Source organism: Rhinolophus ferrumequinum, chromosome 15, assembly GCF_004115265.2.
Source record: "Rhinolophus ferrumequinum isolate MPI-CBG mRhiFer1 chromosome 15, mRhiFer1_v1.p, whole genome shotgun sequence".
NCBI lineage: Eukaryota > Metazoa > Chordata > Mammalia > Chiroptera > Rhinolophidae > Rhinolophus > Rhinolophus ferrumequinum.
Window position 1 is genome coordinate 11077432 of NC_046298.1, and position 25289 is coordinate 11102720.

At 36.5% G+C, this 25289-nt stretch overlaps 1 pseudogene; it reads right to left on the bottom strand.

Annotated features, from left to right (window-relative positions):
• LOC117034759 (Y-box-binding protein 1-like) overlaps positions 1-24577 on the bottom strand; it is a 40013-nt pseudogene extending 15436 nt beyond the window's left edge.
• Positions 24578-25289: the final 712 nt, after the last annotated feature.

Consider the following 25289-nt stretch of genomic DNA (forward strand, 5'->3'; position numbering starts at 1 on the left):
CAGACACAGAGAGAAAAATAGTACACGATCTCACTTACCTGTGGAATCTAAAAAGTCAAGCTCATAGAAGCAGAGAATAGAATGGTGGTTACCAGGAGATAGGTGTGGGGGAAGGAGGGGAGATGTTGGTGAAAGGGTACAAACTGTCAGTTATGAGTAAATTCTGGAGATATAATGTACAGCATAGTAACTATAGTTAAAAATGCTGTGTTGTATATTTGAAATTTGCTAGAAGAGTTGATCTTAAGAGAATTTTTACTAATACTTCACACCCTTCATTTTGGTGTTCCACATAATACTTCGTACTGCTTTCTGCTCTTATTACCAAAAGTGTACTGTCTATTTCTCATATTTAAACTTTCAGCTAAATGGTATTATTGGTTTAGAACGTGATGAATATTCCTCTTGGGTCATGCTTTTGCTCCACACTGCTTCATAGGTCAACTGGATCTCTAAGATCAATTGATTATGATCAGAGAAGCAGGGCACAGAGATAGGGAGAATGGCAAACTGTGTAACAACCCATCCACAGGGACATTTTTTCCTGGTAGACACTCAGCAAAATAGGCTTCCTTCCTCTGTTTTATTTTAAATTACATTTCATTGTATATAAATAGCACTGAATACATTTTATATAATGACTGGTCATTTGTATTTCTTGTTTTGTAACTTTAGTGTTAATATTTTGTATTTTAAGAGTAGAGTAAATAGAAATGCAAGCTCATTATTATTTAACAGGAAAATATTTACTTAACATGATGTTTTAATTTCCATTTGTTTGAATCAAGCAACTTCAAAGTTGGGAGAGTATATTGGAAATCCCTAAATCACTTAAAATAATTTAGACCTGCTATTAATTTTATATCATCAGTGCGTAGCTAATGCAGAGTTAGCAAGTTTGTCACTGATTTTAATTAAACATAAGTTGATTGTAAAGAGAGGATTATTGAGCATTTGAGAAATATATCTAATGGCTATATAATTAGATGAAAATTGCATAAGCAAGGAATGCCCAATTTAATTTTTGCTATATATTAGTTGTATAAGAAATATGCAAATACATCATTTACAAAATGGCCTACAGCAAGATAATTAGGGATCACTTTTGAAAATGGTGCCATTTAATAGACATATTAATTGATATCAGTCATCATTCAAATAGCTTATTAAGTGGAAAACTATTACATAAAAAATAGTTTATCAATAAAAATAAAAATGCATATCTTTTATTTGCAAAGTTAATTGACTCCCACTCATATGTTTTCCTTTATTAAAGTTAAATAGTGATTTTATTTGCTTTGTTGATAACTAAATAGCCATAATAGTCAGTGAATCTCAATTAAAAGTTGATGGTAGACAGCAATCAATTTATAAAAATAATAATGATATATCACACAATCAGAAACAGTAAATATAAATTTATTATATTGAAACAAGAAAATGTGACTAAGTTTAGTTTGAATGTGCTTATGATCAGGTAAACTTCTAATAATCATTTAAAAATAACCTTTGTTGAGGAGGTTGCAATAAGTTGGTAGAATATCATACCAGAACTTTTGTCTTATGAAAGTACTGGCTGATTGAGAACTATTCTTTGGAAAAGTGAACATTTCCAGTCAATTTACATCATTTATCAGGTACCAATTTGTGATAAAATTTACAAAGCTGAAAAATAAATAAATAAAAATAATAGAAAACACTAACAATAAGTCAAAATTTCAAGACTTGGTATAAATATGACCAATTTATAATTAGGTCTTGCATCTACTTGATTACTGTGAAATTTTAATCAAATAAAATAAATACAAAAACCAGGCAAAAAGATTGCAATCTCAGAAGGCGGTTTTAGAATAAATGGATTTAATTAACATTATGTCATTATGTTTTTCTAATTGAAAGTCAAACCTATTAATCATAAAATTAATTTAAGGAGTCATATAAGCATCAATAGTAAAATAGAAAAAATGGGAGATTAGCACCTGTAATAACAGTAAATATTTTGCCATGAAATTTTGGATTTGATTTAGTTATATATGTAGGGGTGTGTGTGTGCACGCGTGTGAGTCTGTGCACGTGCATGCATGTGTGCACGCATGCCATGCTGGATGGTGATATAAACCATATTTCTATTGTAAATCACAGCCTGCATTAGGGTTTTCCAGAGAAATAGAAACAATAGGAGAGAGGATACACACACACACACGTATATGTGTGTATATATATATATACAGAGAGAGAGATATAGATATAGATATGTTTATTTATTATAGGAATTGGCTTATGTGATTCTAGAAGCTGAGAGGTCTCACAATTGGCCACCTACAAGCTTGAGAACCAGAAAAGCTGGTGGACTAATTCAATCTGAGGTGTGGGGGAATTGATGGTATAAGTTCTGATCTGAATTTGATGAAACCCAAGAACCAGGAGTGCTGATGTCTAATCCAGGAAATAGATATACCAGGTGGTGGTGGGGGGGAGGAGAGAGAGAGAGAGAATCCACCCATCTTCCATGTGTTTGTCCTATTTAGCTGCTCAACAGATTGGATAGTACCCACTAACAGTGGGGAAGTCCATCTTCTTTACTCAGTTCACCAATTTAAATGTTAATTTCTTCCAGAAACACCCTCATAGGCACACCCAGAAATAATGTTTTATCAGCTATCTATGCATCCCTTAGCCCAATCAAGTTGACACATAAGATTAATCATTGCACAGCCAAAGTTTGAAAATCGATTTATAAATCTCTAGTGTAATGATTAAACACTTTATAGTTTGTGCTTAGTCTTATAATGCATTGTGATGTACAGGTGTGGATATCAATTTGAATCAAACTGTCCAAGCTTGAAATATGGCTTCAGCATTTAATAGCTGGATGATGAAGAACAATTCTCTTGAACTCTTTCTGTTTCCTCATTTAGCAAATGCATATAATAATAGTATCAAACTGACTGGTTGTTAAAAATTTAAATAGAATAAATGGAAAGGGACATGTCCAAAAATTAACACATAGTGAACTCAAAATAGTAGCAATATTAGGGTCCTCATAAATGATTCAAATAAAGTTATTCTGAGAGACTTCTAGTTCTGACAAAGATGGAGTAACAGATGATGTATTTACCATCCAATTTGAAAAATAAATTGGACAAAATGTATTTAACAATGGTTTTAAAGACACTATGTATCAGGCAGTGGAGCACAAAGATCCCTGAGAAATGGGAAACAAATGAGGTGCACTCTATAATTTCCCCAGTTTACTGAGTCTTCTGGCCACACTGCAGGAGAGGAAAACCCAGGTGGGGCCCAAAAGATTCCCTGAGTTGAGAAGATGAAGCTGAGAGTCTGAAGAGACAAATGCATTTAGAGTTTTCAGGACAAAGTAATGAAGGTGTGAAAGTTTCGCACACACAGAGAAATCCAGAGATCTGCAGAGTATTTCTTGAGTATTTACCTAAGTAATGATCAACAACTGAGGGTGAGTAATGTACCCAAGGCTGAGAAGAGTCACATGAAAAGATAAAAAGGAACAGTACTCAGATCTCACGGGGCCAGCAATAGTACCTATGCTCATAAAATGCAGTAGAAAAATTCATAATTCCTGGGTCCTTGGGTAAAGTACTAAGAAGGTGTTTGCCTTAATTTTGGGAAATAATTAGCATTACACTAAACATGGCTTTAGTTTTGTCTAATAAATGTCAAAAGCAGAACCTGAAAGGATCAAACTATTTCCAGGTAACTTAACTGCATCCCAAAACAAAGCTCAAGAATATTCATGAGAATACAAAAATATCCAGCATGTAATAAGGTAAAATTTACAATATCTGGCATCCAATAAAATATTATGAGGCAAATAAGCAGGAAAATACAACCCATATTGAGGAGAAAATCAACCAGTTGAAACCAACCCAGAGCTAAAAAATAATAGAAGTAGCAGAAAAGAACATTAGTTGTAATAACTGTATTCCATGTAGTCAAGAAGTTAAGTAGAAACATGGAAGATACAAAACAAAACAACAAAACAAAACGAAACAACCCAAATCAGATTTCTAGAGACGAAAACTACAATATCTGAAATGAAAAACACACTGATTGGGGTTAATGGTAGATTAGACATTGCAGAAGAAATGACTGGTGAACTTGAAGACATAATAATTGGTAGTATTCAAAATGAAAGTCAATGAGAAAAGAATTAGTGAGCTGTCAGACAACTTCAAATGGCCTAATACTCATGTAATTGGAGTCCACAAAGGAGGTGCCCACAGAAAATATAGTTGAAGAAGTAATGGTTAAAATTTTCCAAATCTGGTGAAAAACTATAAGCCCACAAATGCAGGAAGCTCATAGACCCAAGCACAAGGAAACTGAAGAAAATTACACCAATGCATGTCATAATGAAATTGCTTAAAACCACTAACAAAGAGAAAATCTTAATAGAGCCAGAAAAAAAGCCAAATAATGTACAGAAGAACAAAAATAAGGATGGCAACAGATTATCCACTTGAGCATGTAATTGAGAAGACAGAGGAATAACATCTTTAAAGTACTGAAAAAACAAAGAAACAAACAAAAAATCCTATAAACCTAGAATTTTATAGCCGGTGAAAATATCTTTAAAAAAATGAAGGTGAAATAAAGACTTTTTCTGAAATACAAAAGCTGAAAGTATTAATTATCAGCAGACTTGTATTACAAGAAATGCTAAAGGAAGTTTTTTGGAAAAAGAAAATCATATTCAAAGGAAACATCTGCACAAAGGAATAAAGAGCACTGGAAATAGTAACTACATTGGTAAATATATAAGATTATTTTCTCATTAAAAAAATCTCTTCACAAGATTATTGACTGTTTAAACAAAAAATAAAACAGTGCATCATGGGATTTATAAAATATGTAAAAGTGAAATATATGACAAACGCTGAGTGGAGAGAAACAGAAGTATACTATTGTGAGGTTTTAATACTTTGTATACGGTGGTAAAATATATCTTGAAGGTCAATTCTGGTAGGTTAAAGATATATACAGTGAACCCTAAGGCAACCACTAAAATAAAAAAGACTCAAACTAAAAAGCAGAGTGCCAGATTGAATAAAAAAAGCCTAATCCAACTATATGCTACCTATAGGAAACATAATTTAACTATAAAGTCACAAATATAGATTTAAAATAAAATAATATACTTAAAATAAAAGATGTACTATGCTAACACTAACCAAAAGAAAGCTAGAGTTTTTATATTAATATCAGATAAAGCAAGATTCAGAGCAAAGAATATTTATTACCTGGGTAAGTGAAGGTCATTTCATAATGATAAAGGGGTCAGTTCATCAGGAGGACATAATTCTAAATGTTTAAGCACCTAAGAACTGAACTTCAAAGTATAGGAAGCAAAAACTGGTAGAACTGCAAGGGGAATTAGACAAATTCACAACATAGTTGGATATTTTTATATCTCCCCTCAATAACTGACTGAAAAAGTAGACAGGAAATCAAAAGGATATGGAAGACAGCATGATCAACCATTTTGATCTAACTGACATTTATACAGTATTCCACCCAACAACAGGGAGTCATGGAACATTTATCAGGTTAGATCATATTTTGGACCATAAAACTAATCCCAATATATTTAAAAGATTCTAAATATACAATGTTTGTTTTCTGACCACAGCAAAATTAAATTACCAATCAATGACAAAAAAAAAAAAAATCTGGAAAGTCCCCAAATGCTTGGAAACTAAATAACACATTCTAAATTACTTATACGTCAAAGAAGAAATCAAAAGGGACATTTGAAAGTATTTTGAACCGAATAAAAAGAAAATACAAAATTTGTGACATGCCGGTTAAGTAACACTTATGGGGATATATCTAGCACTAAATACCTAGACTATGATGATGATGAGAGAGAGAGAGAGAGACAGAGAGAGAGAGTTGGTAGCAGCAAGACTTATTATAAAACTACAATAATCATGACAATTAGTTATTGGCATAAAGCTAGAGAAACAGATCCCTGGAATAGGATAGAGTCTGGAAATAGAACTCTACAGTAGATGCGTAAACCAATATTATCATTGTCAAGTTTGTACTGTACATAACTGTATGTGCTAACTTTTATATGACTGGCAGCATTGTAGGTTTGTTTACACCAGCATCACCACAGACACGTGAGTAATACATAGCACTGTGATGTTACTACTGCCATGATGTCACTAGACAATTGAATTTTCAGTTCCATTTTAATCTTATGGGGCCACTGTCATTTTGTCATTGACCAAAATGTCATTATATGGTACATACTATACATGTGTAGGTACATGTGATTATAAAACAATAATTGAAAATGAGTAGACCTCACGATATATAGTGTTTTGTAAAGATATGAGCCTAGAAATGTAGGCAGGGGTCTTGCATATCTTTTTGTCAAGTTTGAATATATTATCCTGAAGGTACTATGTGAGTATACTCATTACAGAATATAAAGGGAGAGTAACAGGGTAAGAGCAGACGTTTATGGAAGATAGAGTATAGAAGGGTGACGTTTGATTCAGGCAGTATAATTAGGAGGCAGCGAGGTTGAGGAAAGGAGGGGATAGATCTGAGATGTATTTAGGAGGATAGAACCAATGGTCCTGTCTGGCTGATTCAATGGGTGAAGGATAATGGAGTAAGAAGTATCGAGCACAGCTCATAGACTTCTGCCTTGGAATTCTGAACAGAGACCAATGCCAATCACGGGATAGGGAAAGGAGAAGGAGTAAGTTTTGGAGGGCTCTTGATGATTCACTTTTTTTTTCCTATTTATTTATTTATTTTTTAATTTATTGGGGTGACAATTGTCAGTCAAATTACATAGATTTCAGGTGTACAATTCTGTATCACATCATCTATAAATTACATTGTGTGTTCACCACCCAGAGTGATGATTCACTTTTGAATTTGTTGAGTTTGAAGTTCTTTGGATACTGATAAAGGGAGTTGTCAGGTACTCGGAAGGATACTTGGGACTAGAAATCAGAGGAGAAGACTGGTATTGTGGTAAGAATTTGGAAGTGTTCAGCATTTATATGGAAACTGAAGCCATAGACTTGAACTTTCACAGAAACAATGTATAAAATACATAACAAGAGAAAAGTATGGAAAATGGAAAATTTAAGTCTGGAAAGTAACAGTATTTAAGGGATAAGCAGAGGAAGAGCCACTAAGGGAATCCAGAATTTATTTTATAATTTGAACGAGAAAGAGAGAGAGAGAGAGAGAGAGAGAGAGAGAGAGAGAGAGAGAGAGAGAGAGAATGTGTGTGTGTTGATTGTAAGAGTGCTGCGTAGGGATTTGTCCTGAAGCTGTGTTTCCATCAAAGCACATTGCTTTTACTCAGACTATATGTTTGTGAGGGAGGGCTGTTCACGATTAATGTTGTTACTCTTTCTTGACCAAACGAAGACAGACTCATTAAGGAGACTAAGCAGGGTGACTCAGAGATAAGAAGAGAGTGGACAAATATTGAAGAGCAGGCAAGTAAGATAAGGACTGCAGTTTGTTGGGTTGCCAGCAGGAAACACATTGCACTCTGAAATTGGGTCATTTGAGGAGAGCTTAATAAAGAGACCACTTACCAGGTGTGGGCAGAGTTTAGGAAACTCTATATGATCATTCCTTTCACCAGGGCTACTAAGAGGGTGATGTCATGACTGCCCCACAGCCTAAAGGGGCAAGAAGAGGGAGCAGCTCACAGAACCTGGCATGGGAGAGCTTTGCTGCTGGAGGAGCTCTGAGCTTTGGTTCAGGGGTTTTGCAGGGAGGGGCTGGACAGTAATTACCCTGACCCCTCTTTTGCCTCTTCGCCCCGCTTCTCTTGCCTGTGTTCTCCATTGGCCAAGTCCAATCACAAGTAAGGGAATCAGGGAGCCTGGTCCATATAGATCAGCCTCCAGTGTAGAGCAAGTTGGAGGAGAGATGGAATGGATCCAAAAGGGACAAATGAAATGCACACAGCACAGGCTGAGTATTAGCAATTGGAATTCATCACACGAGGCCACTGGGACTCTAGTTAGCCTTCAGAGCAGCAGTGGGGCAGAATGGAGATATGTGGAGAGTAAACTGAGGATGGGACAAGAGTGAAAGGAGGAGCTACTGTTAAGGGAGAGAGTTTGAGGAGTGACTGGAAATAAATTTGGGGTAATGGGTGGCAGATGTGAGTTAAGTACCAGGCCCTTATTCATGATTGTAAGCTGAGCAAGACAACGTTACTGATTCAAAATAGTGCCTCAATTTCCCAATATATCCCCATAATTTTTCAGAATTGTAAGGAGGATAAAGGCCAGATCAATATAAAAAGCTATACTCTAGGGCAGGCGGTTAGAGCTCCATGCTCCTAACTCCAAAGGCTGCCAGTTCGATTCCCACATGGGCCAGTGGGCTCTCAACCACAAGGATGTCGGTTCAACTCCTTGAGTCCCGCAAGGGATGGTGGGCTCCGCACCCTGCAACTAAGATTGAACACGGCACCTTGAACTGAGCTGCCGCTGAGCTCCCGGGTGACTCAGTTGGTTGGAGTGCATCCTCTCAACCACGAGGTTCCCAGTTCGATTCCTCGACTCCCGCAAGGGATGGTGGGCTGTGCCCCCTGCAACTAGAAAATGGCAACTGGACCTGGAGTGGAGCTGTGCCCTCCACAACTAAGACTGAAAGGACAACAACTTGACTTGGAAAAAAAAGTCCTGGAAGTACACACTGTTCCCCAATAAAGTCCTGTTCCCCTTCCCCAATAAAAATCTTAAAAAAAAAAAAAAATTAAAAAAAAAAAAGCTATACTCTAGGACCAACCAGTAAGAGGACCTATATTCTCCTTACTCCATGTTCGTTGAACCCTGTATATGCATGTAAGCTCTGCACACATTGTCTCCTCCACTGCAGTGTAGGGATTCTACTTTACTTAAAAATTTAGAAAAATATATTAAAAAATTTTTTTCAATTGCAGTTGACATACAATATTATATTACTTTCAGGTGTATATAGCACAGTGATTACATATTTATGTAACTTATGAAGTGATCACCCCAATAAATCCAGTACCCATCTGATACCACGCATGCATATATACCGAGGCAGTCAGCATCCATCCACCACTCACAGCAGCAACCGGCAGCTCTCGCCAGCTGCTGGCCGCTCACACTGGCTGCCAGCCACTCATGCTGGCCACTGGCTGTGCCTGGCAGCACACGGTAGCCCCTGTGGCAGCCCACGGCAGCTCACAGCAGCTCACGGCAGCCCAGCTCCAGGGAGAGCTGTTGTTCACAATCTTAGCTGTAGAGGGCGCAGCTCACTGGCCCATGTGGGAATCGAGCTGGTGACCTCGGCGTTAGGAGCCCGGCACTCCAACCACCTGAGCCACCGGGCTGGCCCCCCCATGACTATTTTGTAACTACCAATTTGTACTTCTTAAGTCCCTCCCACCCTTCACCCTGCTCTCCGAAATCCCCATCCAGCCACCATCAAAATGCTCTCTGTGTCTATGAGCTTGTTTCTGTTTTGATTGTTAGTTTATCCTGTACTCTACATTCCACATATAAGTGAAGTCATGAGAGATTCTACTTTAAATATCATTATGACCTCAGTGCTTAGTTCAGTGTTTGAAACAGACGGTGCTCCGTGAAAATTATTAAATACAAAAATATTCAAATGTTGATAACTGTAAAAACATTCCAAAGTCATAATCTGATGTATGAACACAATTTGGTAATATTTAGGATAGCTAAAAAACTATTTAGAAAAGTAAAACAAACAAAAAAATTACTTAGCTCTTCAGTATAGTTCCATCCGTCATCAGTATCTACTATACATCTCACTTTATCACCCCTTTTATTCCTCCAATAAGCAGATTACCATAAATGAGTTTTTAACCCCTATCATCAGGATAGTGTTTGATAAATCATATCAGCTTTGCACAAATGCTGGGACATTCCTCATGTGAATTTAAGTTTATTGTTAAACTGTTTCTCTCCTTGAATTTTCTTTGGAAGGCTTTTCTAGTAGTTTTTCTCTTATCTTAACTAGTTTCATTTCCAAACTGATATTACAGTGTCTGAGTTCTATGACTGAGTGAGAAATATTTCCTCTTTAATTGGCTGTAAGGGGGTAGAAAGGTACTCTTAGGTACTCTGTGACTGTATTACATATGATTCTCTTGTTTAAGAAGTATTTTGACGTATGTGAAAATTCTCAGTAATATTTTTGGAAAGAAAAGTGTAAAAAAGAATCTTTCTTTTTCAAACCTTTTCATTTTTGGACAATTAATCACTCTTCTAAGTTACATTATTGGAAACTAAATTCCACTTCTTGGTTCATTCAGAAAACATAATATCATGAAGTAATACCATAAAAGCAAACTAGCCTGAACAACAAAATACTAAAACATAATGAAATTGGAAGATTCTAAGTTCTAGAACAAAAGGTGAAATTAATGTCTCTATTATGAAAAGGAATCTGGCATATTTCTGTCTGCCTGCTGCAGTCTTAATACAATAGGCAGACACACAATATAAAAAAGATAATAAATTGAGTTGAGCTTGGTGTTTCTCTGATTTTAATGGTTTACGTTTAACCCTTAAGACCAAACTCTCTAAATGGGTGTTTCAATTCCTGTAGTAGGCGTAGTCATGCAGCAAAAGCCAACTTCTCTGCTTCTGAAATACGCATTGCCACAAAATGTGTACTTTCACATGCCACGATACATAAACATTATACTTGTTTAGGAACAACTTCATTTTTAAGTTTCCAGAGTAGATCACCTGAAATGATACACATTTTGCATAAATATTTGAAGGGTTGAAATAGCCAAGGTGATTCTTGCATTGCGGAGACGAGACACAGTGGATTCCCATGTCATACACAGTGTGGAGACTTTGCGATTACTAAATGCATTCGATTTATAGGGCATGTCATAAATAAAGTGCTCCTCAAAATACTCACCTAACATTTTATTTTTATTAAAATGCTGAAAAATATCTATTTGACTATTTGGACTATTTCATTTTGGACATATTTTTTTGGTGTGCATAAATGCTATTTAAATAATTGAGTGTTTTTTAAATACTTTGAATGCTAAAAACTCAATATACTGTAATTAAAATAAATCTTTGAACTGAACACAGCAGTTATTTTTTCCCATATACTTTATTGAAAGTAATAAAAATGGGTAAAATTTAACCATTATGCCTATTTCCTATGAAATATCAAGCTTCCATTTAGGGATGTTTTTAAGGAAATAATATGATACTGAAAGAAAGGAAATAAAATTCTTAGAAAGATCCCAAAAGATTATTAATAGATAAGATTTAAATAAGACTGATCCGATGCTGGAATGGGCCCTTCTTCCTCTCTCTCTCTCTCTTTCTCTTTTTCTTTCTTTCCTTTCCCACATTGTCTGGAAACTGTTCAGCAGAACAAAGGCTTTTATGGATGAAAGACTGGTATGAAGAAACATGAATGTCAACTCAGGTTCTGAAAGACAGTCTGCTAATGAAATATTCTAAAAGTCATTTTCAAGGTGGCTGAAAGTTCTCACTGATGTGCACCAATGCTTTTGATAAACACACACACACACACACACACACACACACACACACATATGGTAATTACACAAGTGTTGGCTCTGAGAACAGAGAAAAAAACATTAGCTCATATGTGATGGAGAGGTTTCGGTATACTTTCTTTCCATGGGTAAAATTGATCAGGTGCCTGATAACATTACTTCGGTAGTAAATTTCTTCTTACATGTGGAAAAGGCCTTTTCTGCTATCTAGGTTATACTAACTGTGCTCTGTCATTTACTACCTTAATGTTTAGCTCTTTATATGCAAAGTATAGAAAGGAGATGATTATCTTTAAAAATTGAAATTTCCCACAACCTCCTTGAGTGAACTTTCTGATAAATGCAAGAAGTAATGACCTTTTCCTGACGGTCCACTGATCCTCTCTATTAATTAAAGTTCAATATCTGCCACTGACACCTCCTTATCCTCTATTCTACGATAGGCATTTGTTTTTCAGTAACTATATGTATATTTCAGATATAGGTAAACATACATATGCCATGTATGTGTGACCTTTACCTTTACATAGGTTTATAATTTGATGGAACTTTGCATTCAGATGTCCTTCGAATCTGTCTGCATCAGTTTTCTGTGACTTTGATTTTCATCGTGCAAGGATGATAAAGATTTAGCAGTGCCTGTGCCCCGCATAGAGAGGCCCTCCATTAAGGGTAACAATGGTTCTAGGACATGACCAAATTAATGGAAACATGGTTCATTAGGTTTTTTTTAAACTTTCCATATCGCCGTGGGACATCTGCCTTCTGCCCCTGTCACAATCCCAGATGACTGACTGAATGGCAGTGGTCGGAAAACAATGTTAAGCTTTGCATGCCTGGGTCTGAGTTGGGCTTTATTTACAAAGGGCAACTAATATGTGGTGGGTAGACTATCTCCATTCTATTTTATGTTTTTATGAATGAAATTTTAATGGAAAGCATTGTTGATACAAATATAAACAAGACTTTTGCATGATATTTAATGCTCTTTGGGACCAACTTGGTAACAATCTCTCAAATTGATCTGCCTTAGTATTTAATACGTAATTACCAGTTTGTAATGCACTTTCGCCTTATGCCATGTCTTCAACTTGAAACTCCTCAGCAGTCTAGATCCAAACAAAATACTATCTTTTTATTTTTTAAACCTTCAACTAACATTCTTCCAACAGAGGTAATTGCTTTTTATATGTTCTTATAGTATTTTTTACGTATGTATATGATGACAATTTCATATGACATTGTAATTTTCAAGTGTCTTTAGGTGTCTCATCCTAGTCAGAGAGATTCTAGAGGTTAGGGACTAGTACTTACTCATTTAAAAAAATAATCCAGGATCAAAAGTAGGCAATCAATGAATATTAGTGTTTAAAAATTGTTTGAAATGATCACCACGGTAAGTCTAACATCCATCACCACACATAGTTACAGAATTATTTTTCTTGTGATGAGAACTTTTAAGATCTACTCTCTTGACAACTTTCAAATATGCAGACAGTTTTATGAACTGTAGTCACCATGCTGTACATTACAACCTTAGGGCTTATTTCTTTTATAACTGGAAGTTTGTACTCAAAGGTGTTTTAATATCTATAACATTAGTTATACATTTTTGGGGCAACTAATCTAAATAGAGATCCTCTGGTTGTTTTAGAGATATCCACATACAAAGAGAATTCACTGTTTTATAATTTTAGAGCTAATCCATCAAGGTGTATTTATTGCACACTCACAATGTTTCACAGACTTTGGTGGTTCGGAGAGGAGATAAAAGTGAATTATGAAGAAAGGAAGTACCTGACTACATTCTGAGGGTTTTATGTAGTGAAGTCATTGCTCATAACACATCCGGGAATTGCTTTGTAAAGTCAGATATTCTGGAATTGTTCTAGAATGATTCCTACTTTAAAATTAACTCAAGAAATTCAGAGCACTGAAACCAGCATAAAGGGAGAATGAGCTTATCAGCAACATGTGCACTTGGTCAATTAGATGTACAAGTATTATAATTGGACTTAAATATCTGCCGATGAATTGCTTTTGCAATGTTTTTCTCCAGAGGGAGAAAAAAAGGCCAAACTGGAAAATCTGAGTCGTCTCAGTCATTTTTCAGCAGTAATGTGAGTCTGTTTAATCAGATCTGTCCAGTTTCGCTTTCCCACCTTGAAAGCTGTTGGAGGTGGCCTGGGTTGGTTCATTTCAGAGAAGGACAAGGTGAAAGGTAACTACTAAAAGTAGGTTCAAAAAGAGGTAGGTGAACTTTGTTTAGAAATTTGATGGGGAATTGAGACAAATACCAAGAGGAAAGTTGTAGACCTAAATAGGGAACGAAGATTGGCAAAATTAAGGGGAAGTAGGTCAGAGGAGAAAAATAATAGTAGAGAATAACGAATAAGCCTAGGTAATAATACTAGAGGCTAACATCCACAGACTGCATCCCCGTCTCTCTTCTAAGTACTTTACTTGTATTAACTCAATAAATTGTTTTGGTAGCTTTGTGCAATAGATACTTACATAATTCCCCAATGTCTTAGCTTGTATTGTCCCAAAGGACAATCCCCAGAGACAAGGATTTGGGTTCAGTTCCAGGGAAATGATCCCAAGTTTTCTATTTTCTATGAGGAAGTGGGCAAGTTGAGACAAGGAAGGGAAGAAAACCAAATAAATTTCTCTTAGTGATTGTTTGCCAAGGGCAACCAAGTCTCAAATAGCACTGGAGATCCTGCATAGAACATGCCTCCGAATGGTTCCACTGAGGATCGGGGAAGCTGGGTATTTTACTCATCAACTCCTACCCCTCACTGGTTTGAGGGTTGCTTTGAGAGCATTAATTTCTAGGCACTGTAATGTTACCATATTCCAGAAACATCTTCAGGCAGAGAGACACAGGAAACACTCCTTGGCTTATAAGGATCTGCAGGTGATATCAGAGCAATGATAGAATCTGCTTCACTGAGTTTTCATGAGGAACACAGGACACAAAGTTCACATCATGTGACTTGGATTTATTCTAGAAATATAGACCATTGACTGAAGTAAGGTTTCTACATTCTGCCTGTGTTTACATGGGTAACTCCAGTGTGGGAAAAGTAGATGAAACAGACAAGAAGCGAAAGACATCTTAGACATGGAATCCATAGGCAACACTGAGATGCAGTTCATTTGTTCATTCATTCAAACATTTGTTAAGTGCTCTCTCTCTCTCTCTCTCTTTCTCTCTCTCCATAATCACATATTTGTGTGTTTTGTGAGTGTATGAAAAAGAAACAAAAATGTTAATGGTAATTATTTCTGAGTGAAGAGAAGAATTTGGTTTAATTTGTTCTTTGAATTTTCTGTACATACTTTAGATTTCTTCTTTGTGCTTCTCTATATTTTTACAATTTTTTTTGTGTAAAAAAACTAAAGTAATAAAAACATTTTTAATCCTCAGATACATGAAGCAGTTGTGTTGAACATTAGGATTTTGAGGGTTTTAGTAGTTTGTTTCTCTAGAGTGACCCATAAATTTCAGACTTGTCATTGGATTGTTACCTGTTGCCTGTGATACCTTTACATAGGCAGCCAGTTATTTAATACTTAATTCAAGAATTTGGTAGAATTTCTATGTACAAAAGTACTTGCAGAGTAATATGCTTGTAAAATACAATATTTCACCACTGTAAATACACACTTAAAAAAATTGACACCTAATATATGTTTTCAAACAAATAACACCCAAACTCTGTCTTCTGATTTTAATGTGGTTTTTGAGCTGAGTTGCTTATGTTTCCTTCCTCACTGCCAAATTAGTATGAGTGCTCTTAGAGGAAAAGAACGCTATTTATCCCTTCAAGTCCTTTGATAAGCCTGAAATCCTTAGATATCTTTACAAGAAAGTTATGATGCTACTGCTTTGAGAATCTAAAAGGGTAATTTTATGAAAATGATACTCTGTATAAATGACCATCTTTAGGCAATCTCTCAGTATTTCCCACAATGCGGGTCAGCCCAGGAATTCCTGAGAAAGATTAAAAATACATTTTAAACTCCTTTAAACTTTAAAAATCTTAAATTAAGTGCTTAGCTCTCTTTAAATGTGTGACATCATCCATCACAATTTTATATTTAGACACATAATAATGTATAATCTCAGCTTGCTGTCCACTTGTAGAAATGGGAATAGACTTGGAGAAATAAGCAATTTCCCAACAGAAAATTGGAAATTCTGCCAACCAATTCCAGGGGACCTGCCATCAATCAGTGTTAAATTCTCTGGGGCTATTGTTGACGGGCATTGCTATTGGTGATGGGCTTCACCTGGTGACTAATGGTATAGAACAAGTACATTGAAGAGCTATAGAAACCCCCCGAATCTGTAATTGTCTGGTAACTTGAGGCAGGCACCTTTCCCACCAATTGAGAGAGTGAAATTTTTACAGTCTCCTTGCAGTACTCTTATTAAAATGTCTGTTTTTAGAGAAATAAGTGAAATGATTATGCCATGCAATTAAATTAAATTAGCTGACAAAATATTTCTTTGTGACTAAACTGTTGAGTGTAGGTATTTGGAAATATGTGGTATCATTTAGGATATGTGCAAACGTGACAGTTATTTTGATTCTGAAGTTAAATAAAAAGTCTCAGTTTGTAATAAAATCTCCTTGTTTGGTATTATTAAGTAATTATGATTAATGTCTGAAATGTACTGTTCTGCAGTTATTATTTCCATGGTTGCTTGAGCGAGTACATTTGGAATTCATTAAAAATGCAAGCTCTTCAAATACCTGGAAACTGCAAATGTAGTGAGGACTTCACTGGAGGTTAGGAAGCATTTTTCAGTAAGAAACCATGACAAGGGTGTACCAACAGCTGGCAGATAACTATGATGGATTTTTAGTACTGAAATGTGGGGATAGACAAATGGGTTTGTTCATTGATGTCAAAAATCAAATCCATTCTGATGTAAAGAACTAATTGCAAGGTGTATCTGCCATTCCTCCAACTCTTTAACTATAAAAGCTGAATCAGGTGAGACCGAAACCTTACAAAGGTGGCTAAAGTGATGGGTAAGCCATGGGTATATGAAGACAGCTGAGAATGTGATGTTCTCAAAAAGCAGTTTGTCTTAAAGTGGTGAAGGCAGTAAAATCAATCAATCGATTGCTTGATCAGTCTAGCACTCCTAGAGCACCGGCCTCACCAGATGGTTGTGAAGAGTAGAGGAGATGAAGTATATAAAACACCCAATCGCATGTTTGTTCTATCTGGAAAGTGTCACTTCAAGTGTTGCCCTTTAGTTAGTTGTGTGGCGGCCAGTCAATTGGTTCTTGTCCACTTAGGCTGCAGTGATGCAGTAAAGAGCTCTTCCACCCTCTGGGAATGCTGTCTCCAACCAAAGAAGGCCATGCTCCATCGTCACTTCCTCTTCTCATAAGGACACTAATCCCAGCATGTGGGCTCCACCCTCATGAACTCATCTAAATCTAATTACCTTTGAAGGGCTCCACCTCCTAATACCACCCTATTGGAAATTAGGGATTCAACCTATGAATTTTGAGGACACAAAATTCAGTCCTTAACAAGCGTTCTGAGGGCATATCCTTAAAGTCTATAAGTCATGACAGGTATACAAAGGGGATCTTCCAGAAGAGTAGGACCACGATGTCCCTTACTATCATGTCATAGCTTGAGACAGTGAGAAGGCAATAAAAGGAAGTATTGGTATGACTATTGATGAAGATGATGGGACCTGTTCTCACAGACAGTGTGCTACAGTGAAGACATGATTAGATAAGAAATCAGGTTTGCTTGACAGCCCAAACTCATTGTCTGCCCATGGACACATCTACTCAGTTCAAAAGCTCAGTGTCCTATCTGAGACATGGAAATCATAAAAGTTTTGCACAACTCAGAGGGAGGTTACAAGAACAAAATTGTTATAATCTATATGAAAGTAGGGCCAAATGATGGGCACATGGAAGGTATTAGTATCTGTATTAGTTTCCTATTGCTGCTGTAACAAATTATTTCAAACATATTAGCTTAAAACAATACAAATTTATTACCTTATATTCTGGAAGTCAGAAGTCCAAAATGAGTCTTCTGGGGCTAAAATTAAGGTGTTTGCAAAGCTATGTTGCTTTTGGAAGTTCTAGGAGAGAATCCATTCCTTGTACTTTCCAGCTTAGAGGGGGTGCCCATATTCCTTGGCTTGTTGCCCTGCATTAGTCCAACCTCTACTTCCATTGTTACGTTGCCTTCTCTGACTTTAACACTCCTGACTTGTCCTTCTCCCTTTCTTTATTGTAAAAAACACAACATAAAATGTATCATCTTAACCATTTTTAAGTGTGCAGTGCAGTAGTGTTAACTCTATGCATATTTGTTTTGCAAGTGATCTCTAGAACTTTCTCACCTTGGAATACTGAAATTCTATACCCACTGAAATAACAACTCCTCTTTTCTCCCTCCTGTCTCAGTCTTATAAGGACCCTTGTGATTATATTAGGCCCACCTAGATAATCTAGGATAATCTTTTCACCTCAAGATCCTTAATTACATCTGCAAAGTTCTTTTTTATTCACAGGTTCTAGAGATTAGGACGTCTTTGGGGAGCCATTATTTTGCCTCCCGTATTATCTGATGAGATATTTCAGGTACTTACTATAAGCAACTTAGAAAAAGAATCACAAATAATCAGAAATGTTCAGGAAGTGAGACATCAACTTATTCAGTAAAACTGTATTTTCTAAAATTAACCTGTATTCTGGGAGAATGGAATTAGATACATTAATGGATGGTTAAATCATATGGATTCATTAAGAATATGATTTAGGGTTTCTTTCTATTATCAGTAGAAACAAGATGGTTTGTCTTTTTTTTTTTTTTTTTTTTTTTTTTAAGTTCCCCAAAAGTACTGCCCAAAGATGAACTATTGTGTGTATTTCTATAGGCTAGGGCACATCATGTTTACTAAAGAGGTGAGGGCATAAATCAAGAAATAACAAGGCTAGTCTTTCCAGTGCTAGTTCCAACTATTTTTCTCCTGTCTTTGATATTAACAAACCATAAGCTCAGGTCTATGACTTAGAGACCAGCCTTATTCAAGTCTTTAGGAGGGAAGGTTTCTATGAGTTTGTAGGGATTAGAGAGATGAACTTTATCTTGACTCATTGAATTTTAGAGCTAGAAGGGACCACTGTGCAATGTGAGGTGCTTCTAGTATTGTCTTCCAGACTTGCTGAGGGATAAGACAACCTACCAGATACACAATTTAATTTGAACATTTAAGAGTGTTACAGGATCTCTCCCAATGAGAACAGAGACTCTGAAAGAATAGAACAGCAGTCGCCTCTTCTGGGCTGTAGTCACAAGCACATTGAGTATATGTTCCTTGAGGACATAGATATCTTGGCCGACCTTGACAGTCCCCCAGGGACTTTACAAGGAGGTCCACAGTGTCATGGGTTATGCTTGAGAAGAGGATGAACCACACTGAGCCTAGAAAAGATTAAACCCACTGGGAACCCAGCAGAAAAAGGAGAAAGAAGACCAGAGAATGGGGCTCCCCAATGTTTTAGTTCTGCTTCCTATTTAGACTAAATGGAAAGGAGACAGCCTTGGAATTCTGGAGCCGCCAAAAAATAAAACAGCATGATGGGAGCTCGGATGATCCCCCATTGCTGGATTCTCCAGAAGTTGTCTGATTGATTTGTCTTTATATGGCCAGTATGGGAAGCTCTCCGGTTGCTGGACCCAAATCTGAGCTCAGAAGACTCCCACCTCCATGGGAGGTCTGCCCCTCCCATGCTCCCTATGAATCCTATATTCATGGCTGGCCTTCTGAGTGCAACCCCGTGACCTAGTGGCTCTTTGGTCACCACTCATTTGCTAACTAGGTCTCTAACCAGGACCACCGAGAATATACTTTCTCATTATATTATCTTACAAATTCTTAATTACCCTTAAAAGTTGGCCCAGGTGTGATTTCCTCCAGGAAGGCTGTTCCAAGACCCACTGTGATGTATGTCATACGGAGTTACGATGTCCATCTTCACTCCTAAGATGCTTCTTTTAGCATTTTGTGCCTTTTTGTATTATAACTAATTTAATGGAAGTGTTTATTTACTCTCTGTTAAACTGTGAGCCTCTTAAGGATAAGAATGTGATTTATCCCTTTCCATATTATACCGGGATAATGAGGGTCCAGGTACTTAATGAATATGTAAATGAAGGAATGAATAAATGAATTCATAAGAGCTCTTCAAGTCTGAGGTTGTGCTGCAGAGACAACTCTCTTTAGAATCATGTCTGTTCCCATAAGATGAGACTTTATGAAAACAGAGAAACTCATCACTGCTTAAATGTGATTAACTCATAATTTTACCTAATTTAGAGAAGTTGCAGGTAAACATGTTGGCAGTTATAAATTTATCTTAAAAATAAAGACTACTCTATACCTTCTGGTTTTTGAGAGCAGTAGTCAAGTGAGATGTTTATTTTGAAAAGTGATACCACATATTAATAACATCAGTGACTATCTTGCATTGGGTCCTTATGTGTCAGGTGCTATGCTAAGAACACTGGAACAGAATTTAATTCTTAGAACCATCTGCTTCCATTTACAGAAGAGGAGATAGGATTAGAGAAGTGAAGGGACTTTCTCTGTTCCGGAGCCAGCACAAGCCTCAGTTGGGGATCTAAACCTGGCTGCTCCTACTCCAGAAGCTGTGCTTTCCATGATTATGTAATCCTGCCAGATGTGGTCATCTGAAAAGTGTGAAATGCTTTGGTCATATTGTTTATTTATGACATTCACTAAAGTCAGAATGTCTATAGTGACAATAGGGGAAAACAAAAAGGAGATCACTGTAACAAATAGCCGACAGACAGGATCATTCAGAAATAAAGCAATATTCATATCTGGTAGTTCTGTAAGAATAAAGCCAACTTGATCTAAGGAAACGATCAGTTCAGAATGAGAGAAGGGACTGGATCAGACTTCTCAAAGCCTAGCATTTGCCTTGTTTCAATGTCATGTCTTACCATTCCCCAGGTTCACCACCTGTGTGAATTTCTTTCCTGATCTTTAAATCTATCAGGTATTTCTGTCTCTGGGCACTTGCACCTACTGCCCCCACCTTCTGGAACTCTCATAGCTCTTTAAATGTCTGGATTACTGTCACCCTTTGTGCCTGGAGCATAGTAGACAATCAATAAATGCATTTTTTGTAAAAAAACCAAACAAATGTAATTTATTTTCTCTGGATTCTGGAGGCTAGAAGTCCAAGATTAAGATGTTGGCAGGATTGGTTTCTTCTGGGGACCTCTCTCTTTGGGTTTTAGATGGTCAGTTTATCTCTGTGTTTTCACATGGTCTTTATCTATCTGTGTCCTCATTTCCTCTTCTTTTTAAAAAATTGTTTTCATTAGAAGTATAGTTGACATACAATATTATATTAGTTTTCATGTACAACGTAGTGATTTGGCATTTATATACATTATGATGTGATCACCATGGTAAGTCTAGTAACCATCTGTCACTGTGCAGAGTTATTACAGTGCCCCCCTATGTTCATTGCACATTACTTACAATAGGCAAGATATGGAAGCAACCTAGGTGTCCACTGATAAAGAGGATGTCGTACATATATGCAATGGAATCGTACTTGGAAATAAAAAACAATGAAATCTTACCATTTGTGACAACACGAATGGACCTAGAGGGTATTATGATAAGTGAAATAAGTCAGACAAAGAAAAATACTGTATGATTTCACTTATATGTGGAATCTAAAAAAACAAAACAAATGTACAAACAAAACAAAACAGAAACAGACTTATAAATACAGAGAACAAACTGATGGTTGCTAGAGGTGAGGGGAGTGGGGAATGGGTGAAAAAGGTGAAGGGGAATAAATACTTTTTTTTAATAAATGCTTTTTGAATAAAGGAAAGGAACAGGTAGATAAGTTGCTGGACTATTTAGTATCATTTTTGTACTGATTTGCCTCTAGGTCTCTCTCTCTCCCCTACTGTAGTTTGAGGTATTATTGATGTTAGGCATGTTTTTTTTTTTTCTTTTTCATTACATTCCCAGAATAGGAAGAAGGAAAGGGAACAAATGTTAATTATTTGAGTATTTTGATGTACCGAATTCTTGTATATAAATGCCCCTTATATCCTCAAAACAACTCTTCGCAGCAGTTTACAGACATGAAATTTGAGACTCAGAGACATTAATGGTGCAGTCAAAACTATTACAACTTAGAGTGAACACTGACTGTATCTCAGATCTATCTGATTCCAGAGGCCATTTTCTTTCTATGATACCAGAGTGACCTGTATTGATGAAATAATCAGACAAATTTCTCATCGAAGGGAAGGGGTGAAGAAATAGGGACTAACTTTAGGAAAGATACAGAAAGATGTTTACATGAGGTGCATCTCCCAAGTTCCCTTAATTTAGGGCATCCCCTTCCTTGTCCTGGGGTAATTGGATTAGCTGTCTGGCTATTGTGGGCAAAATCTATATTGACAAACTGTTGAGAGAATGAGAGGTTGAGTGTATTTTAATAGTAAATAAATTATCCCAGATAAAGTGAAGTACGGTTTTTCTCTGTGAGTAAAGTTAGAGGAACAGGAATTAGGGTATAGAAATAGGAACATTGGTCAACCAGACATTCCCACTAGGCCTCTGGTACCGAGAGTTGATGCGTGGTAAAGGAAAACAAGAAACTGAGGCTAGGGAACACTGAATGCTAAGCTGCTATATTCCCAAATGCCATTTGGGGCAGGTACATATGGAGCAACACCTCCATCATCTTACTGAGCACTGAACCCTGTTATATTAAGTGTGTTATCTTAGAACCTCATAGCTGGTAGTAGTGTGGAAGGGACTAGAATGGGTTTTGGAGTCAGGCACTCATGAATTTAATCCCTAGGCAGGTCTTCTAAATACTAGCTGACAGACACTTACGTCTTTTAACTTTCTTAGCCTCAGTTTCTTTAAAAAGAACCCAAGAGTATCTAACTCTATAGATGTGTGGAGTAACTTCAGTTATGCTGCAAAACACTGCACAGGAAAAGTGCTTTATAAAAGGAGCTACAGTTATAGTTAATAATGTTAGCGAAAACAATCCATCATAATGATAAAGATTAGAAATTGTAACGGTGCATTATTTTGTACATGTCATGTAATCATTAAATAGAATTACTTGTAATTTGTTTTTCATGAAGTGGTAAAATACATAAAAAAGATACTTTACTTGAGTTGTATACCATTTGTGTACTTTATCTTAAAATGAGATATTCTTCCTTTAATAGCTATTTAGTACAGTTATAGATTATGCTGTCTTCCTTCATTTGTTTGAATAATTACTTAATGACTGAGACTTAGAGAAACCTGATAAAAAATCACCAATAATACTGTTTCTTTTCCGCTCTTCATGTTATTTAGTAAGGTGTGAAAAATAATTATATCTATTCATAAAAAGCTGACTATTTAAGCAGCTGAGCAGTCGGTATCATTACCTTTTCCATTTTTCCTCATCTGGATATTCAAGATAATCAATGGCCATTTTTGTAACAGTGAATAATTGAGCTCTCCTCCTTTGGGAACCTGAAAATGGAAAAATAGAAAAAACAAAACAAAACAACAAAACAGGACTTCAAAAATTCACAGAGTCACAAATACTGGTCCTTCACACTAATCTCAAACTCTCTTTGAGGGCGTGACGGTCCCTTCTCGGTCTGGATTCCTGTCCCTACCCCAGTGGCTCTCAGGAGAGCCAGGAGTTCAGAATCAAACAAGCATCTATGCTAATCATACTTTCAAGGCATTTTAGGAAACCATTTATCAGAATCAGGATGTTTCTAAAGTGGTGTTTGTCAGCTGAGACATTTAGATTTGTTCTAATGACAAAGAAGAATGAAGTTAAATTAATCAAGCAGTCACCAAACTTTTCCTTCAGTAAAGAAATTAAACACTCCATCTGGGAACCAGATGAAGAGTCTATGTAGAGCTGGGTCTATGTAGCCATTGAGAAAGTGTTTCCTAAAGAAGTAGTAACCCAACGCCCTACAAAATGTCGAATCCCCTGGGAGGTTTCCCTCTTTTGTGGTACAAGCATAAAAGTAAGAGCAAAGTACTGAGTTTTTCTTGAAGTAATTTTGCTTCATTTAAAAGGCACACATTCTGAGCTTATGCTATCTCTATCTGCCTACTTACCTACCCACCTACCTACCTTTCTTCTCCTCCTGTCTGTCTTCTTCTCCTGTTGTCTGTCTATATGTATCTATCTATCTATCTATCTATCTATCTATCTATCTATCTATCTATCTATCTATCTACCTACCTACCTAACTGTCCATCTATCTATCATCTATCTCATAATGAGGAAGCAAATATACATCATTCTCATTTAACTTTGCAATTTAACTGGTCCTTGAAATTCCAATTCTGGGTACCAGTGATACAGAGTCAAGACTTCAAAGATTACCTTGTAGCTCCAGGCCTCCTGTTAATTGGCTAGATAACCATCTTAGTCACTTTCTCTAACTAACAGTTTCTCATCAGAGATTTATTGCAGTGATATAGATAACCTGGCCTAGTGTTACACAAAGTATGCTCTGAGGACCAGCTGCATCAGCATCCCTTGGGAGCTTGTTAAAAATGCGAAATCTCAGGCTCCATCTCATTCCTACTGAGTTAGAAATTCTGGTCATGGGACTCAGAAATATGTCTTTTAACAAGTTCGCCAGGTGATTGTGATACACTCTAAAGACCGTGAATTACTACTAATCTATCCCAAAGAGATAATGTGGTTGATCATAGACAATTTATGGCCAGAATTATCTAACTGTACATTTCACTCTTGTCAGAGGGATTAGGTGCCCTACTGAGCAGTCAGCACTTCCGCAATCTCTCACTTGGGAACCACAGTAGATGGGGGAGTAAATGACTTTTTGTGGGTCAGGTTTCTTGGCACCTTTCAGTGGAGGCTCCATGGGACGAAACATTCCCACTTAGTTGAGAAAGAACTCATTGTTTTGCCAAAAGACTCAGTAGTTCTTGCTGAGAAGAAAAGATTTTGTGAAAGAAAAGAGGTACTATCGTATCATGGGTAAGAATGCAGTTTCTGGAGTTATTTTCTATTGGGTCCTGACTCTTACACAAGGTCAACATCCCTTATTAACCTCCTAAGGTGTTTGCAAATAGTGGTAATTACGGGGTGTTGTTAAGATGAGATGAGATAATGCATGCAGAAAGCTTATGGTCCTGGCACATAATGAGTGCTAAATATAATACATATTGCTTATTTTTGGAGAGTAATATGAACTTTCCCATAATGGGATGGATGCCAGAAGAAGGAAGAATGTTTTGTGAGCTTCACCCTTAGGAATAAAATAAGAAAAATGCATTGGGACATACGTATATCTGCCCTATGACCCAGCAATTTCACTTCTGGTTATTTACCGATGAGACATATAAAACATGTCCACAATGGGCAAGGATTGTCATCTCAGCTTTATTTATAAAAGCCTAAAGCTGGAAACAACTCAGCTGTCCATCAGCAGATGAGGGGACATACAAATTGTGGTATTTTCATACAGTAGCATACTAGTCAGCAATGAAAAGGAATAAACTCTTGGTGTTATAAAGGTATATACTCATATGTTGTCAAAACATGTTGAAATATGCACTTAAAATATGAGCACT